The sequence below is a fragment of the Phasianus colchicus genome, chromosome 13 (assembly GCF_987193195.1).
Source record: "Phasianus colchicus chromosome 13, bPhaCol1.hap1.1, whole genome shotgun sequence".
NCBI classification, from domain to species: Eukaryota; Metazoa; Chordata; class Aves; order Galliformes; family Phasianidae; genus Phasianus; species Phasianus colchicus.
The window spans coordinates 16,766,991-16,784,690 of record NC_143448.1 but is presented as its reverse complement, the minus strand read 5'-3'; the positions used below and the strand labels follow the sequence as shown (position 1 = coordinate 16,784,690).

Here is a 17,700-nt window from a genome sequence, read left to right as displayed (position 1 = left end):
TGTAACAAATACTAAAAGTTTCTTCCTAATCACTTTGCCATACATTTAATTTGACATTTCAGTTATATTTCACTGGATTGCCCTGTGTGCATAAAAGTGATAAAAACATTCAATGAAATATCAAGCATATTCATACTAAGAATCTGATTTTTTTCTTTTTTTTGTTTAAGATTAATTTGATTTTTGTGAAAAGACTCCAGAGATGGAAAAAATGTGACTTACGTGAACAAAACGACCGTTTGCTAAGTGCCATAAATAGGGAACAGAGTAAGAACTTGGAAATGATGATGTATCTATTTAGATACACTCCGAGCTATCTCAGTGTAAGTTAAGTGAAAAGCATTACAGAGGCAAATTAAGTTGCGTCTTTGTAGGGAATAAAAAGCTCACAAGTCACAAAACCTGCTATGCTTTGGCAATGAGTGAATAAAAATGCTGGCATCGTACCATGCTGTGGGTCAGATTCCTCTCTCAGCACAGCAGCCCTACTCTGTTTCACTTCAGGAACAGAACTTTAATAGGATTGATGGAGTGATTTGTTTTGTTGCAATGACAGCAATATTTGGGATTTTAGTTTTTCCCTTGAGAGTTGGGAATTAAATATGGCAACACCGAGCTTAATCTCTAAGATTTATAGAAACAAGTTGACAAAAGTGGCTCAGTCCCATCAGTGTTGCTCTATCAGCTTTTCTCTCTAATACCCAAGAACATTTTGTTAGACAAATCATCATAGCTTACTGCTTGCATTGGATGAGCAGCTTAATGTGCTTTACCTAGCCAGGTCAGCCTGGTGAAGAAGGCACCTGGATGCCAAACAGTGGAATGTTGAGGCTCACGAGGATCATCTGGAGCATAAATTCTTCACAACAGCTCCAGTAATCTACGCTGCTGTGTAGGTGTTGTTGATGAGAAGCTGTACTAAATCTAAGACGTATGGCATTCACTGCCCTATCCATTAGGCCAGTTGCCTCACCAGAGATGGAAATCAGAGTGTTACACATGATAGATTCTTCAAAAATCTGTCAGACCTTTCTTGTCACTTATTTATCCCCCAGGCACTTACAAATTAATTCTCTTTGATAGTGTTTTTCTGGGCAGTGAAGCTAAAGCAGCTATCTCCAGGTGCCTATACCATCCTTTTCACCATTTTGTGAAGCTAGGTATAGCATTTGCCCTCCTTAGACTTCTGGGGCATCCTCTCTTCTTTGAAAACAAGTTTGCCTATGGGAACCAAGTCAGTCATCTCTTTTTTGGTCTGCAGTCACTGCTGTGGTACAACTGACATTTGTTTGATTCAGCACTTCTCTGATATTAGCATTTGAGAGCATGCAGAAGAAATGCTGCTACTTTTCCTAGTTAGCATTCAAGTTGTGACAGCAGCAGAAAAGACAGATGTCCAGGCTTAGCAGGATTATAATTAGAAGAGAGCAAAGAAATTGGGAACAAAGGTGAAAAATAAAAGGGAGGTATGAAAAAGAAGACCTAGAACGTCAAGGAGTAAGAAGAAGTGGATCTCTGAATTTAAATCATCCTTATGATTTTAGGTCATTTTTATATACACGTCTCATTCGCTTCCAACATTTTTATCTTAAACAGGAGAAGGAAGTTTTACCACAAACTCCTACAAAATACAAGCATTATGATTTTTTTCTTTCTTAAGACCATCAGGGTGTTAGGATAGCACTGGGCTTCCAGTTTCTGTTGGAGCAGATTTTACTTGGGATGATGGCTGTAGCTCATGGCAGTAAGTTCAGATGAGATCCCAGTGTTCCTGAATTGTGGTTTAGTTGCTGAAAGGAAAATTCATTACAGCTCAGAACTGGACATTTGGTAGAACCTCTCCTTGGCAGCGTGTAGTTAGAAATCTCCTCTAATGCTGTGGTTGGAACGTAGCAGCCAATGTACTCGGCAGCAGACCAAAGACCAGAAAAATTTAGGTTTTTAAGTCCTCATCTCTTATGTAATGCACCATAGTAAGTGATTTGGTTGTCTGTGCTACAGAGGATGAGTGTTATTCTCTAAATGGTGCATTTGTTACCCAAATGTGTTGCACTGAGTTCACTGCTGAATTACTACCATCAAGCTGCTGATTTGAATGGGTTTTGTTTTGATTTTTCTTTCTTTCTTTTTACTTTAATAGCCTATTTTTCTAAACAACTATAGTAAATAACTGCTTTCTGTTTTCCAACCTGTTTTATGGATATCCAGTATACAGAGTCATTTTTCTGAAACACGATTGTTTCTTTAATAGTTGTGAAGATTTCTAAGACCTTTGCTATTATCCTCCTTTGTTTTGACTTACAGTATGCTGCGTTTATCAGATGGATGCTATTTGTTTGCTATGGCTTAGAGTGAATATGCCATATATATCATAAAAAATTCCTATAAAAATGGATAACCTTCAAAACGATTTTGAGTAATATATATAAATTACCTACTTTCTCTTCTGCAGCATCCTATTGATTTTTGTTTGAATGAAGAAGAGGTTAACCTGGTTACGCCAAGCAATTCTGTTCTATTTTATGACATCATGTGAGGTTTTGCTGTGAGCAGTGTAGAAAACCATCTGAGAGCACCGTTCCATAGTTGATTTTGAGATGCAATCACACATCTTCCAACAAGAGATAGCTGAGCAGCGTGGGAGACCCATACAGCCTGAACTCTGCTCATACACATGTGAAGCTTCTGGCCTACTTGAAGCAACATTTTTATCGTGATTAAATGGACAAAATTATTTTGTGTGTGATGGAGCTCTCATGTATGGTCTTTAGGAATATTTCTTAGCACTGAGTAGGATAAACGTACTTCTGTATTGCATCTTATGCATCTGGAAAAAAATATGTGGAACTCAAGTATTTGTCATGTGTATTTACACCGGAGTAGCTAAGAGATTTGTAGGTCACTTAATCTAATAGAAGAAAGTGAAAATGTAGCAACTCCTGGATTTTATAACAGGGAATTACATCAACAAAGAATATAGTTGGTGGTAGAAAATAAGAATTGTGGCATTCGTAGCTGAAGATAGGTAAGCATCCAAAGTAATTTGAAAAAAAAAAATAAATACTGCAGTGAGGGTTGTAATATCTTATATATTTCTCTTAGAGAAAGCTTAACTGTGAAACAAATTGTGTCCTTGGGGCAGATTCATATCCAGTATAAGTTGCTCTACCTCCAGTGTTTCAGAAGAGCTATGACATACTCTATCAGCCAAAAAGATCCTGTCTAAAATCAAAACCATCCAGAAGGACAAGTAAGGCATCCTGGAATTCAAACACCCCCCGCTCAAAGAATTGTTATGATCAAATATTTAGAAATTTAGCCTTGCTGCCAAACTACATAACATTGAAACGTTGATTATAAAGCTGTTTCACAGACACAGCTCTAGGACATGGGCACAATTTTTCATAATCATTTATCATCATCATTTATTAGGTTTGCTTTAAGCAAAATCTTGTATTAAATCCTATTAAAAATATCACTCCTCCTTAATTACCCAAATAATATATTTCTAGTAAAATAAAATTATAATCAGTGTTACCATTGAGCAAAAAAAAGCATGCATAAGGCTCATGGATCAGCCCAAATGTCATTTTAATATTTTCTGCAATTTTGAAAATTGGGAAGAAGTTTTTGGAAGCATTGCAAAACTATCAGGGACGTTATCACTATCCTCAAAACATTCAGTATTCATGAAAAAGTCCTTTCTCATAGGAAAAAAAAACATTGTATAACAAAGTTGCAGTCTCCAGTTAATACAGGAGATTTTCACTGTGCATTGAATCCCAAATTTGGAATTATCTCCAGCAGCCTTATCCTTAATTACCTCCCTCTCTGATAAGTAACTCTTCAGCCATCTTCTGGGTGACACATGAAAATGTCTAAACAGTCCTGTGAGCAATTAGTGTGCTATAACTCACCCAATATGCAGATTAGAACACATCTAATACTGAGATAAACAACACGTGAATGGGTTTTGAATCCATCCGCGCAGTCAGCGTTGCATTTTAAGTTTTGCTTTAGTCCATCTTCTGTTTAAAGTTGTGGGGAGCACAGAAATAATATATACTGTTAAATTGTTTATTAGCACAAGAACTTTGCACAGAGGAAGAGATGATTGTTTATTGAAACAAGACCTTCAAGGGACTCTTTAATTATAAAACAGCTTGATATTTTAAAGGAAATGACACAGATGACAGAAAGAACAATTTACAATGGGTGGCAGGTTGAGCATAGCTGGAGGCCTATTAATCAGTCATGCATAACAAGTATCCTATAAAGAAATTGGAATAAACATAGCATAATACTGCTTCTGCAGTATTCTCCAGGACTCAAAGAAACATACAAGTGTACTTAACTGTTGCATCGTGCTACACTGAGAGCATCAAAAGCAGTATCTGTATCACAACAGCAGATAGATAAAACACAGACAGGAGGCTTTACAGCCTCCTAATAGCAAAATAATTGCTGGTTCTGAGAACAGGGGAGCATGTCAGCTACATCCCAGCACCAGCTACAGGCCCCAAACATTGGACTATGCTTTGACAAAAGGCAGTAATTTTTAGTGGTGTGGTGCTTTTATTCGTTCTTATGATTATGAAGCAGGAAGTATAATGAAGCACTTGGTATTGGACAGATGAGATGAGGTGTGATAACTTGCATGAGGCTTCTCATGAGATTCAAGAGCTACAAGTAATCCAGAGGCTTTTTGACCTGATTTTACAGCGCTGATATTGATTTGCTGCATCCCTTGCATTTCAGCTTAGCTGTGATTATATTGGTACCTGGTATATAATTGTGTCTAGTTTGGCTGTGATAGCAGATTTGCTTGCCCTTCTGTCTTCCCCCCAGCTGAGTGGCAGGAAAGCTGTTATTTACAGTAGCAGAAGTGAGGTCTGGTTCACTTGTGATTCCCAAGTGGAAATGCGTGGGCAGATAACTTTCTTATTAGTGCCATGAAAGGAACAGTGGTTGGCAGCCAATGTTAACGCAAAGAATCAGCTGGAATGTTGAAGTTACTCCACCAAGCATAGTGACAATGCAGAAGAGAGTTTCTGTGTTGCAACAAATCGCAGAGAATTGCAGAAATGCAATTGCAATGGTAGGATGTATTTCTTCTGGAAATAAGTTGGCTGTAGCCATCTGCATAACCTGGGAAGCTAGTGTAATATATACAGCAGAAATAAACTGGCCCCTCCAAAGGGCAGCGTGTCCTATCCAAAAAATAAATTAGACAAAGGCAACTCACACTGAGTGCAGAGGAAGGCTGGATAATTAGCTCATATTCAGTTCTTAGTTTTCAGTTGTCTGAAGTTAAGCTGAGCTGAATCCCTCTCAGATACTTTTCTGAAAGGGAGCAGAGGCACAGAAGAGCTTGTAACAGCAGCTCTGCTTTGATTATCCACATTCACTGCAAACCAGCGCTAAGGCATCGAGCAAGTTGTGACATTCTGTGGCTTAAGTGTTTAAGTGCTGGCAGGTAAATGCTGGAAATACCATTTCTGTCTGCAATAACACATCCTTCAGTAAATCAAAGCAGACTAATGCACACATCGCCCTGTGTAAACAATGTAACTGCAGGGGATAATAGCGTGCATAGATAGTGAGTTACATAACTAAATGTAAAAATAAGTAAATATTCCTCTTCACCCTTCCAGACAGAATGGTTTTGGTCCCTTTTCAAGGTTTTAAAAGACTGTGGGGGTAGAGACCAGATTGCTTGTGGTGGTTTTTACCCTCTGTAATACTAGAATTTTAGCCACTCTTATTTGCAGCATCTCCAAATTAGGTGCATTTTTACCTCATTAATCACTGCTAGGAAATATCATATTTTATTCACCCTGAGCCCAGAGTCTGATCCCCATCATTAACTGCCATCTGCTGCTTTGTGATAAAGTTATCCTCAGGCTTCCTCTATCTGAGTCAGGTAAGAATGTCAAAATAGCATTATTAAAATTGGAAAGACTGCTTTGTCATTAGCATCTCTGGAATCACAGGGACTGGATGGAAAATTAGATGGGTTAGGCTGTTTACAATATGCAGCTTGGTTTTGTTTGTTAGATATTGCAGTGACAGGCACCCCTGATTTCCAGGCTTTTGCAGGGCTCTGGTTGAGGGCAAATCCAGTACAAGACTACCAGGGAGTAGTCTCTGGATTGTGTGACCTAATGCCTATCTGCAGCTCATCTGGTAGCGCTGAGGGCATGGCAAAACTCCAGCAAAGAGCCCCCAGAGCAAAAGAAAAGTAGTATAACATGAAATTGCTGATCACTGGGAAAGAACAGCGTTGATAAAATAACCACATGCTAACCTCAGAGCACCATCAGCACTGACCTCCTAGCAGTAGCATGCCCTGCAGCACCAGGAAACCACGGGGTCCCCTCGAGGGATGGGGACCTCAGGTAACAGGGAAAGGGATTCAATAGCATGTTAGTTTTAATTACATTATTAATTTCTTTAATCGAACAACTTGGATTGTTGTGCAGGTGATACTTTAACTGGGCTGGTTGTGTCTTTAACTTGATTCTAATTGAAGAAGCAAAATTCTTGGTGTGTCTGAAGTGTTTCTCCCTTTTGGCCATAGCAAGCTTTTGAATACAATGACTCAAAAGGCCTTCCCGAGTCCTTTGTTAATATCTCCTACCCCCGTGAACACATAATCTCTTTTTAATAAACTTTCACATTCCCGCTTAATAGTAGTTAGGGTTTATGAGGCTTTTCTGAACACCTCAATAAAGAGAGGTTTGGTTTTATTTTGTTTTTTAACTGTTCATTTGTAACCATCAGCTGCCTTCTGATAGGATGGGGATAGAACTTGTCCCTGAAGGGGACACTGGATGTCTGTCCACAGCTGTCTGAGGTTAGACACCAAAGCATGTGCAGGATCAGACCCTGAGCCAAGTAAATGAGCACACACAGTTCTTTGAGGTCTCAGTGCTGATGCCCTCCAGCAGCAATACCTCCTGCGAGTTAATGAAGATTGGATCTCATCTAGATATATAGCTCGAACACACCGAAACTTCCTTAATAAATTTTAGGGTAGATTTCAGTATGGAATTACAGTGCAGGTCTCTAGCCATTAAAAAATGAATTATTGTTACCAATGTAACTCAGCAGCAGAGCACCCTGACAGCAATGGCTTGAGCTAATTCCCCCAAAGATTAGTCTCTGTTCCTGGAAGATAAGTGCTCTTGCCTTGTTTCCTTGTGTTGGATTTTTATATAGTAGCTTTTGTAGCACTGCAGCATTTTCATATGCGCGTACCATACAGTACTGCCTTGGCAATGTCAGAGAAGGTATTATATCACACCTGATTTGGAAAGGCTTGGTGAAGGTTATCTCTGCCCCAAGCAAAGATGCTAATGGGCTGAATATGAGGCTGTTAGAGTAATTTCTACTGAATGCTGTGTTAAACGTTTTTACTTTTCCCCTTCCTCTGTGCATGGATTTCTAGGTATTTTTAAAAGAAAATAAAAAGGACAATTTAGTAGTGAAATTAGAGAAATATTGAATAGAGAAGTTGATTACAGATGGCGTATCCGGAGACAGGCTTCAGTTTGGTTGGATGCCTTAAATACTCAAATTATTAGCTATTATTGATAAGGCTTGATTTGTAGGCCATGATAAGTGATCTGTGCTAGGCATCTTGGCAATCCAGTTCAAAATTTTTGTGACTGGATGCTCAATCTCCTGTAGTTATTTTTCCTCCCCAGATGGCTAAAAGGCAATTCATGGAATGTCGTATTTTTTTACCCTTCCGTTTTTACTTTGAAGATGAAATTTATTTTATACCAATGACCCAAAGCACTGATTGATCTGATAACTTTTTCCTTTCAATATGTATTTTTAATCTGTCTGAAACAAAACACAAGGAGCAAGAGGTGACTTTTTTTCAGAAGGTGATCCTTCGTTTCTTGATGTTTGCAGGAAGATAAATATGAGAGGCTCCAATAGGGGAAACATCAGTGCAGAACACTTGTTAAAATCCTTATGAACACACTGCATGTGCAGAACGTGGTATGTAGGAAGTCTCCAACATTTCTATTTTTATGATAGGTCTTTATGTTTTTGTAATGCTGTTTCGCTGTCAATGACAATGTGGTTGTCTGAGTGTTGGGTGTCCTTGGGACACCTGTGGTCTGGATTCAGCCAGAGAGATGTCTCCTGTTTAAGAGCACGTTGATGTAGATGGCACTGAACCCACGGGGTAACGTTCCCTTTCCAGAGTTCAGTTCTCTGTACTGTTTTAAGATGTATATAATACAGTTTGGGGGAGGGGGAGGAGAAAATGATGAGAGAGAATGAGAGAAAGAAAAGTTGTTCATCTGTAGAAAGGGAGAAGCAGCTTATCTCTGCTGGTGGTTTTGTAAAGCTTGTTCAGATGTAACGACTTTCCTGATAGCAAGTTGCTGTCATTTTCTTAAGGAAAAACACTTAAGGTAACTGCCTTCAAAGAAGTAAGTAAATACACCTTCATGGTAACTTCCCATTGTAGTAGCCTTGCCTTTGTTTTATTGCTGGCAATTTCACAACAGTCTTTCCACCTTTGTGTTGTTTCCCCCCCAACATTTTTTTTTTTAAAGCAGATTTAAAATTGCTAATTGCACCTATCCTGGGATGCGTGAGGTGTGTTTCATAAAGATGAGCAGTTCAATTAACTTCATATGCAGACAAAGCTCATAAAGTTCGAGCCCAGTACAATAAAGGGGATGCACGCAACAACTTCTGCCTTTTTTTTTTTTTCATGAACAGAAAGGCAAATCATTTGAGCAGGACCTAATGCATAATTTTACTGAACGTTTTTTTGCCAGCTGTACTCAAGGATATGTGACATGAAAATTGGTGCTGCATTTGGCAGGCAGGCAGTCTCACTGATTTCACGGATGAAACCAGTTGCACGTATCCAAAGCAGGCTGGGTTTGGGGGATGGTGGTAGATGACTGTGTATTGTACAACCTCCCGGGCTCTGTGGGGCAATTAGAAATGCAAACCTGTTACCTTGGCAACTGCAAAACTGGATCTCTTTGGATATGGCAGCAGCATATAAAATTTTTTCTCATTCACCTTCTTATAGTAGTGCCGTTGAATTGCATTAGATATCTCCTTCTCTGCTGAAAAGACCTCAGATGACTATAGAACTAATAAATAACAGCAATTGTACAGAGTTGTGCTTCCAAAATTTCACTCTATGGGCCATTCCTGAGCTGTTGTGTGCCAGCTGACTGCAAGATGGTGGTTCACCCCCTGTATTTCCTGCTGTTAATATTTCACCAAAAGGCAACTAAAACATTAAGTGTACTCCTAATAACTCCAGAGAACAACAAAATCAACATCAAACATCCAAGCTGCTAATACCAATCTTGTTCTCTTGTGGGTTCTTTCTTTCCCATCCTCTCATTTGCTGTAGTCGGATGCTGTCAATTTTGTTCAATTTGAATGCCTGGCTGTAGTTGATTGCCATAAAGCCATATTAGTATATAGTTTGCTCTGATGTTGAAAGTGGGGAACTCTGCTTTGTATGGACAATTGGACTAGATCATCATACAGGTCATTTTGAACCTTGTGATTCTGTAATTCTATGAGGAGGATCGTCTCTGAAATACAGCAGTAGTAAGACTAATACCAAAGGACTTTGGTGTCCATTTCTTTAGGTTTGTCCTGGTTTGGGCTGGCATAGAGTTAATGGTTTGGTGCCATGTGATGGATTTAGGATGAAAATAGTGATGCTAGCACACCAGTGCTTTAGTTGTTGCTGAGCAGTGCATACACTGAGACAAGGATTTTTCTGCATAAGGACCTGGGAGGGGACAGATTCAGTATAGAAGTGATAGAGTAGGGGCTTTGTATACAGAAAGATCTGGTAAATATGTTCTAATATGATTGTTTGTTTGTTTTATTAATATTCTCAGTTAATGCTCAACATCACCATGATGTTTGATTTGAATTGATGTTTGATTGAAGCAGGTCCAGAGGTGGGCTCTGAGAGGACTGGAGCACCTCTCCTCTTTGGAAAGGTTGAGGGGTCTGGGCTTGTTTAGCTTGGAAAAGAAAAGGCTCTGAGGAGACCTCATTGTGGCCTTCCAGTACTTGAAGGGAGCGTATAAACAGGAGGGGGAATGGCTGTTTGTGAGGGTGGATAGTGATAGGACAAGGGGGAATAGTTTTAAACTGAGACAGGGGAGGTTTAGGTTGGATATGAGAAGGAAGTTTTTCACAGAGGGTGGTGAGGCACTGGAACAGGTTGCCCAAGGAGGCTGTGGATGCTCCATCCCTGCAGGCATTCAAGGCCAGGCTGGATGTGGCTCTGGGCAGCCTGGGCTGCTGGTTGGTGACCTGCACATAGCAGGGGGTTGGAACTGGATGAGCACTGTGCTCCTTTTCAACCCAGACTATTCTATGATTCTGTGATATTTCCATATAATCTGCTTTATAGGGTTTTGTGCAATCTCATGAGGATGATTTTGAAGAGTTCTCTGTGAAAATGAGAAATACTGAAATGCTGAACTTTTTGCTTAAAAAAGGGCCTCCTGTGTTCTTTTGGCTTCCTCGAAGCGGTTCCTGTTTGGGGAGCCAGTTACTTAAGCTCTAGCTAACCTTGGAGTACCCTGGGTAAGATTTGAGAAATGTCAGAACCATTCTACATCCCCTAACTAGAATCTATGTCAGTATGTTAGCTTCAGTTTATGCTCCAATAACTATTAAAAGCTCAGAGAGCCATAAAACTCTTACTCTCCTAATTAATGTTCTGGATTCTACTCACCCTCTTTTTCTCTCAACTTTCAGCAAATTTGGCATTTGTGCCCAGCACTAGTTCATAGCCTTAGGAATGAATCCTTTTATGCAGGAAACTTCCCTATTGCCTAATTTTCTTCCCCTAATGGGGAGAGAATCGCCTGCAAACCAAGGTGCTAATTACATCATTGCCTCAGTGACACAACTGCTGACTGACTTCGCTTACTCCACTTAATAACTAGCACTAACTAATGACTTGGCTGCTATTAAGCTGTGGCTGACATTAAGTTGCAAACTCAGTGCAGTAGCCCTATGTGCCTGTAGCTATCTAAACCCCTGTAATCTTAAAACCAGATTATACTTTTATCTGCAGAAAGAGAAGTTTTGTGTAACAGTGTTTACTTTGCTTGCAGATGTCAGTAAAGGGCTAAAAGATTTCATCTCGGCTGCATCATGGATTCGTTTACTTCTTATAAAAAAACAACAGCTCATGAGGATTTAATCTATTTTTTCCCAGAAGCATTAGGCTTGTTTGTATACAAATCCATGATTTTTTTAGGTGGGTTCTTGGTTCTTTTATTATTATTTTTTCTAATTTCATTTTGGGTTCTCTGCTTGTAGAAAGTCAGCTAATTAGTTTTTAGGCAAATTAATCTTCAAGTGACACTAGGAGGTGAGAAGTTAATTCTCACTCATTCCTTGTTTCTTTATGACTGCCTAATTATTCATGAATTTAGTAGGGTCTTTGCTCTAGAAAGACAACTCAGCATGGGGTTAAGCAGTGCCCTAGCAGAGGAAAAAGGGTAAAAAATTTACATATTTGACAGGCCTGCAGCTGCTTTGAGATTGTCATTCTCCAATTTTCATTTCTGTCCTGTTGGTACCGTAAATTATTAATCAAACAATGATTACCTATACAATCCTCTTAATTTCCAAAGAGCCTTGTTAATAGGAACTAAGACATCTGCCATGTGCTCAAGAGAAGGACACGATCTCAGAGCCAAATCTTCATTGTGCTTGTGCATCCTTGGTTATGAGTCAAGGAACTTGGCGCACACAAGTATGATTTTGCTGTGCCGTAAATAGGATAAGGAAAAAACCCGATTTCCAGTTTGGGATAAGGCCTTTTAAGAACTCAGGGAGAGCTGCTGGTTTGAGTGATCATAAAGAATCTGCACAACGTAGGGAAAAAAAAGGAAAAAATCTGCAGTTACTGTGGTCTGGAAGACAAAAGATAACACAGATAAAGATAATACAGAAAGAATTTTAATATAATGCTGGAGAAGAGTGAGGGGATATGGAGGTAGTTGTGGAAGAAATAGGCACTGAGATTAAAAAAAAAAAAAGAAAAATCTCTTACAAGAGAACAGTTGCATTTCAGGGATATCCAGTATAAGAAGCAAATGTTCCTGAATGATCCACAAAAAGGATGATGGGCTGAGCTGTAGTATCAGCAATATCTGAAGGAAGGGGGAGAGATGAAGCCAAAAAGGTTAGTTTTGCATTCTTTCATTTGCCATTATTGGAGTTGCATTTGATCTACAGGGATTGGAGGTGGTTGAAAGTGCTCAGTGACTTGCAGAAATAAGGCCTGCAGTAACTCATGTAGAATATTTGGAGTTTGAATTGGGAGAGAGGAAATGCAGACTGGAACAGCAACATTTGAAACAGAAATCTTCAAAGCATATTAAAATGACAGATATCTCACCTTTCTGCTGGCTGTGTGCAGGACTCTTGGGGTCTCTCTCAGTCCAACAAGTTTTAGTGCATTCCTTGTTTACAGCATGTTCTGCTTTAAATGCCTGTGGGACTCAGTGGTCATTTCTTTCCATCACCCCCTGTACCTGACTCTGCATCTGTACCAAGACCAACAGACTGGCGTTGCAGGTTTCATGTTTTCTGCCTGTTTTTCCTATCTCGTATTCCAAACAACTTTTCCTCATTGATTTCTGCACTTTTCAGTCATTTTACAAGAAATAACAACTCCCATTCTTGCCTGAGGGTCTCACCTTGGCTGGGGTGAGGCAAATGTAAGCATGAAGCTTTCCTCCCAACCCTCCCAGTGCAACCTTCTTAGCAGAAAAAAGCAAGCATACACAACAGATGCCAGCCATCTTAGAAACATTTCCCACTACCTGCTTCCTCCTGCTTTTGCTTTTTAGACCACTGTGAAACAAATACTTGGAATATTTTGTTTAAAAAGAACAAAACCAAAAAGAGGACAACTGGTCAAAAAGCTGCTGTTTGTTACGTGGTATTGTGATTCTTTTGAAGCTGATTTTAAGTGTAAATTTGGCCACGTGGTCACTGTAAAGAAGCGAGTTTGCTCATTGCAATTTTAGGTAAGCAGGCTTTAATACAGGCTTTAATTGCAATTGGCTGTTGGTTTATAGAACGGAGAAGAATTGGATTTTCAGTGATGACAGAAGAAAAGCCGAGGTTCTAGATGTAGTTATAAATATTTACTGAAATAGATGAGGAGGCAATCAGTCTCCAAACTTGTCAGTGTCACTGAGAACTGCAGACAGACTACAGAACCAGAACAGTAAGAAATAACTAACTTTGTATGCCCTTTTATTATGATACATCCCAGGCAGAATTTATTCTGCCAACAGTGTGTATCCAGCCAATTTCACTACCTCCTTCTCTTGTCAAAATCAAAGAAAAATAACTTTATCTTAAAAAAAGGGATAAAAACCCAACCATTAAGATATTATACTTTTCTCTTTCTTAAGAGTTCTCTTCTCACAGTGATAGGTATCTTAGAAAAGAAATTGATGTATCTTCCTTTCTTCTTTGCGTGTTCTTGGTATCACAAGCTGTGCACAGCATGCTTTCAATTAATTTAAACTAACTTTCCATCTGCTCCGACAAATGTAGGATTTGAGTGAAAGACAGTATGATGGAGTGCCATGAAATGTGCTAATAGCAAACACTAATGTGAAAGCCAGTCTTCTGTGGAAAATGTAATATCCATAGTGCACTCCTTCTAGTCCATATTAAAGGCTCAGTTTTGAGAAAAATGTTTATTGTTTTCAATATTTGCCTAATCAAGATGGGAAACGAAAGCTTTCACAAAGGAGATGGAGTTTTACATTTTACAGAGTGTAGCAATTTGAAGAACAGGATGTATCAGATCGATTCCTTTTTAATTGCCACTTTCATCAAGCTTTGTTATGGGATTATTTCATTATGTTTCTACACTTAAAGCAAAAGAACACAAATGCTGAATATGATTAGAACTTGGAAAGCTTTGTTATCAATTCAATCAGAGTTCTGTGTATTTTGTGAATATTCTAATTTTCCCTGACAAGTTAAAGTTCCAACAAAGGTATTTAAATTAGAAAAGCCAAGGCTGCAGCAAAACAGCTACCGTGTCTACATTCAAGTAATGACACAAGCTAAATTACAGTAACTACATGCAACAAAAGCCTTTTGCTGCTTAATGTATGTACTTCACAGCCATTACTATAGTCCTTTGTTTTTGTTTTTTTTGGGGGTTTTCCTTTTAGTATAAGCTTGAAGCTTCAATTCTAGCACCTGCCTTTCAAACAACAACCATTTAAAGTTGTGTGGTAATTAAATTCTACCTGCAGCCCAAATTCGTTCTCTATGGAACCCCTGAGGATCGGGTTATGGCCTTTTTCCCAATTTAAATTAGTGTGTGAATTTGCAGAGTAGAATTATGCTGGATCCTGGTTCCTCCTCCCAGTATTTCTCACTTTAAGTGCTGTTCTCAACCCTGGTTTGACAACTTCGACTGATCAAATAACTGCAAATCAAAACTCCAGACTTGGTGAGACACAAAGGGACGCGTGGTGGCTGCACTGTGATGAGAAACAGCAAGGAGAAGATGATAAGCCTGTTCCTGGTAGTTATTACCTCAAACTGAGTATCACTTGCACTTAAAAGTGGAGCTCCATAGAGGATAATTCTACATAGTTTTGTGCAGATCCACAGAAACCAATCACATTTTCTCAGCAATTAAGTGCCTGAGTTCAAAGTTATGTTGAAGACTGAGATGTTTCTCAGTGGTTGCAGCCTGTAGTTACCACCTCTTTCTAGGTTTAAATTCTTCAAGCACGGGTGGTTTTCCTTAGACCTGCATGGAAGGCCTTCATCCTTCAGCTGCAGTGTCCTCAGACCCTACCCATGGATTAAGCAGCATACAAGACACCTAGTAGGCGAAGGAAAGGGTCCCTTCAAAGTAAGAAATTCAACTCTTTATTTCTTTTCCTGGGAGACTACTGCCTCTGAGACCTCTTGTTTGTCACCTCACAGCAGTATGTCCTGGTCAGCATTTCTGGGAATTCTAGGAGGGATGTGGCTTGCCGGAGTTGTTCATTTCTTCAGGAAGGAGTTGAAGATTTCGTAGGGAGAAGTGATGCACGAGTAGGAGATGTTTAATTTCCTTTAGTTCCTTTCTAGTTTGCCACAAGCAGACCCAAAGAGAAGTATGTTTCTCAGATAGCTATGTTTGTACATTGATACACATCAGAAATAGCAGTTGCTGTGAAGATGGAAGGGTATGAGACATGGAAGGTTCATAAGGTTTCTATCTGACCAGCTGGGGCAGGTGAGGAATTAAAGATATACCTTGGAACATGCAGTAAAATCATTTTTCACGGATCTTCAGCAGAGATCTTAGTTTCCAAAAGCTTCTCTGTTTCCCACTTACATCATGCAGACTAATAAAAAGACTAATAAAAAATTACTTTTCCCTACAGACCTTTCCTATCTTCTGTTCTGCAGAACACGTATGTACCTACAGCAGATACTGTCCTGGAGAATTCATATGCACAGCCTGAAACCTTTGAGCAGTGGTTGGACAAGCTCAGGACTGACAGAATATGTCAGTAAATCTGAATGATTGTGTGCAGAAAGGCATTTTGAAAGGGCTCTGACTGCTGTCAGTCACGCTCCTTCTTCAGCTAGAATGTGATGGTGTATAATATTTAACCACTGTTAGGCATTCTTCCATTTGGGACTGTTTCATGCACAAGTCAACCATTTAATCAATCTCCTTCATTGTTAGATTAAAAGTGGAGTGACTGGAAGGAAATGAGGGGAAAAGAGAAAGTGAGATGTACTGTTAGAAAATAGCACCTAGAAGTGAGAGATTAAACTATTTGAAATGAAAACAATAGTAAATGAATTTGGGGATGTTTTACTTTATGCTTAAATTAGATTATTGGCTGAAAAATAATAACTTGGTCCTACAAAGTTATAACCTGGAAATGGGATGGAGACAAAAGTTAAAAGATGAATAATAGAAGAAAGAGATCAAGCAGCAGGGCAGGGATGATAATGGTTATTTAAGGCAGGAAAAAATGACAATGAATGGTAATTAGCAGTAATGAAAACACATTTTCCCTTCATAAATTGGGTGTTGGTGTCAGTATGGCTTGTCTGAATGCACATTCAGGGGAGAACATGGCTTTAAAGTGGTAACAAGAGAGCAGGAAAGAATTAGCTGAGCATCACTTTTATATAAGTGTGTGTATATATATGGATGGTGTGTGTGTTTTCTTACTAGCTGTTATCTGAGCAACTTGTATAAGTGTAAAAATATTTTCAGAGCCAGATTATTCTGTTCAGCATACAAGAGACCATAATGCAGTTATCAGGTATTTGATATTATTCAGTCAGTCACGTGCTGACAAATTCCCTCTCGTCTCCCCATCCTTAGCAGTGCTCATTACATGAGATAATATTGTGTCCCAGTCCTGAGGGATGTGAAGGGTGGGATTCAAAACTGAGTAGAGCTGTCTGATCAGAAGGACATGTACATCTTAAAGCTTCTGGATTCAATTCCAGAGCTAAATTTGTCTAGTGTGATCATAAAATGAAAATGCTCCTACTGTCAAAGTGGTTAAACATTCAGGATAAGTCCATGGTTAATATCTATCAGTCGTTAGCCGTTAATCAGAGACCATTCAGATCAGGCTGGAGGAAGTCAAAGTATAAATGAGCTCTGAAAACGCTGGATAAGTTTGGGTGACAAAGCTGTCTAGTGGGCAGGAGGAAAAAACTGAGCTGTAGCTAGATAAGGCTTGCAGTAGTGACAGACCCACGGGCTGTAATGAATGAACAAGTCTTGCTGATTGATTTACTCAGATGTTGATAAACAGTTTGCTATCCAGACAGGTCCAGCATCTCAGAACACCGCCGGTCTCCTGAGAGTCATTCATTGACAGGCAGCAGGATGGGGAGGCACTGGGTTTCCTTCTGCTCAGGAGCACCTTTCTTTCTTGAAGGCTGCCCATCATTCCTAGGCTGCTGACTGAATATAGATGTGGTTTAATTTTATAGTAGGCTATTGGTAATACGTATTTCTTTATAACACGGGGATTGATTTAAAACATATAATGCTTTCTGAATGACTTCCAGACATGAAGTTTTAACTTTCTGGTCTGAAAATATTGACTATAATTATTAAATGTTTAAGGTGCTCCACTGTTAGCAGAAATGTATTTTGAGCACTATTTGCCATTGCCTTTGCTGAGTTGAATTTTGTTACAATTTCTCTCTTTCTTTTTTTAATTAAAAAAAAAAATCAAATATTTCCTACATGATTAAAATACCTTAGAGGTAATTATTAAAATTAAGCACCTGGCTAATATGAAGTATGTCATCTGAATTCAGTTAAGTAAGCCATAGTTGCAGCAAATATCTTTTTTAGAATCCTTTTTAAAAAGCATTTTTTAATATATATTTCTATTATTATTCTCATTTTGTTCTGGTTTGTAAAGACTGATTTTAAATGAGTAAACAGGCTTTCAGCTCTCAATGGTAGGTCTTAGATAAGGTGCAAAAACAATGCTAAAATATGCAGTGATAATTGAGTGTCAATTTAAGAACATGTTCCCTGTTGAACAGGTGCCTGTAGTTTCCTGTGAACTCCAGGTTATTGTTAATACACCGTTAACAGGATCCCAGGAGTTTCCATGCAGTTAATTTCACACTTGGACA

General features: G+C 39.0%; 1 long non-coding RNA gene across 1 annotated transcript in view; it reads left to right on the top strand.

Annotated features, from left to right (window-relative positions):
• The window catches only part of LOC149916183 (uncharacterized), a 113,113-nt gene extending 100,898 nt beyond the window's left edge, over positions 1-12,215 (top strand). Inside the window, exon 3 of the long non-coding RNA XR_016470657.1 lies at positions 12,110-12,215. This is a non-coding gene — a long non-coding RNA (uncharacterized LOC149916183). The remainder of the gene's footprint in view (positions 1-12,109) is intronic.
• The last annotated feature ends 5,485 nt before the right edge of the window (positions 12,216-17,700 follow it).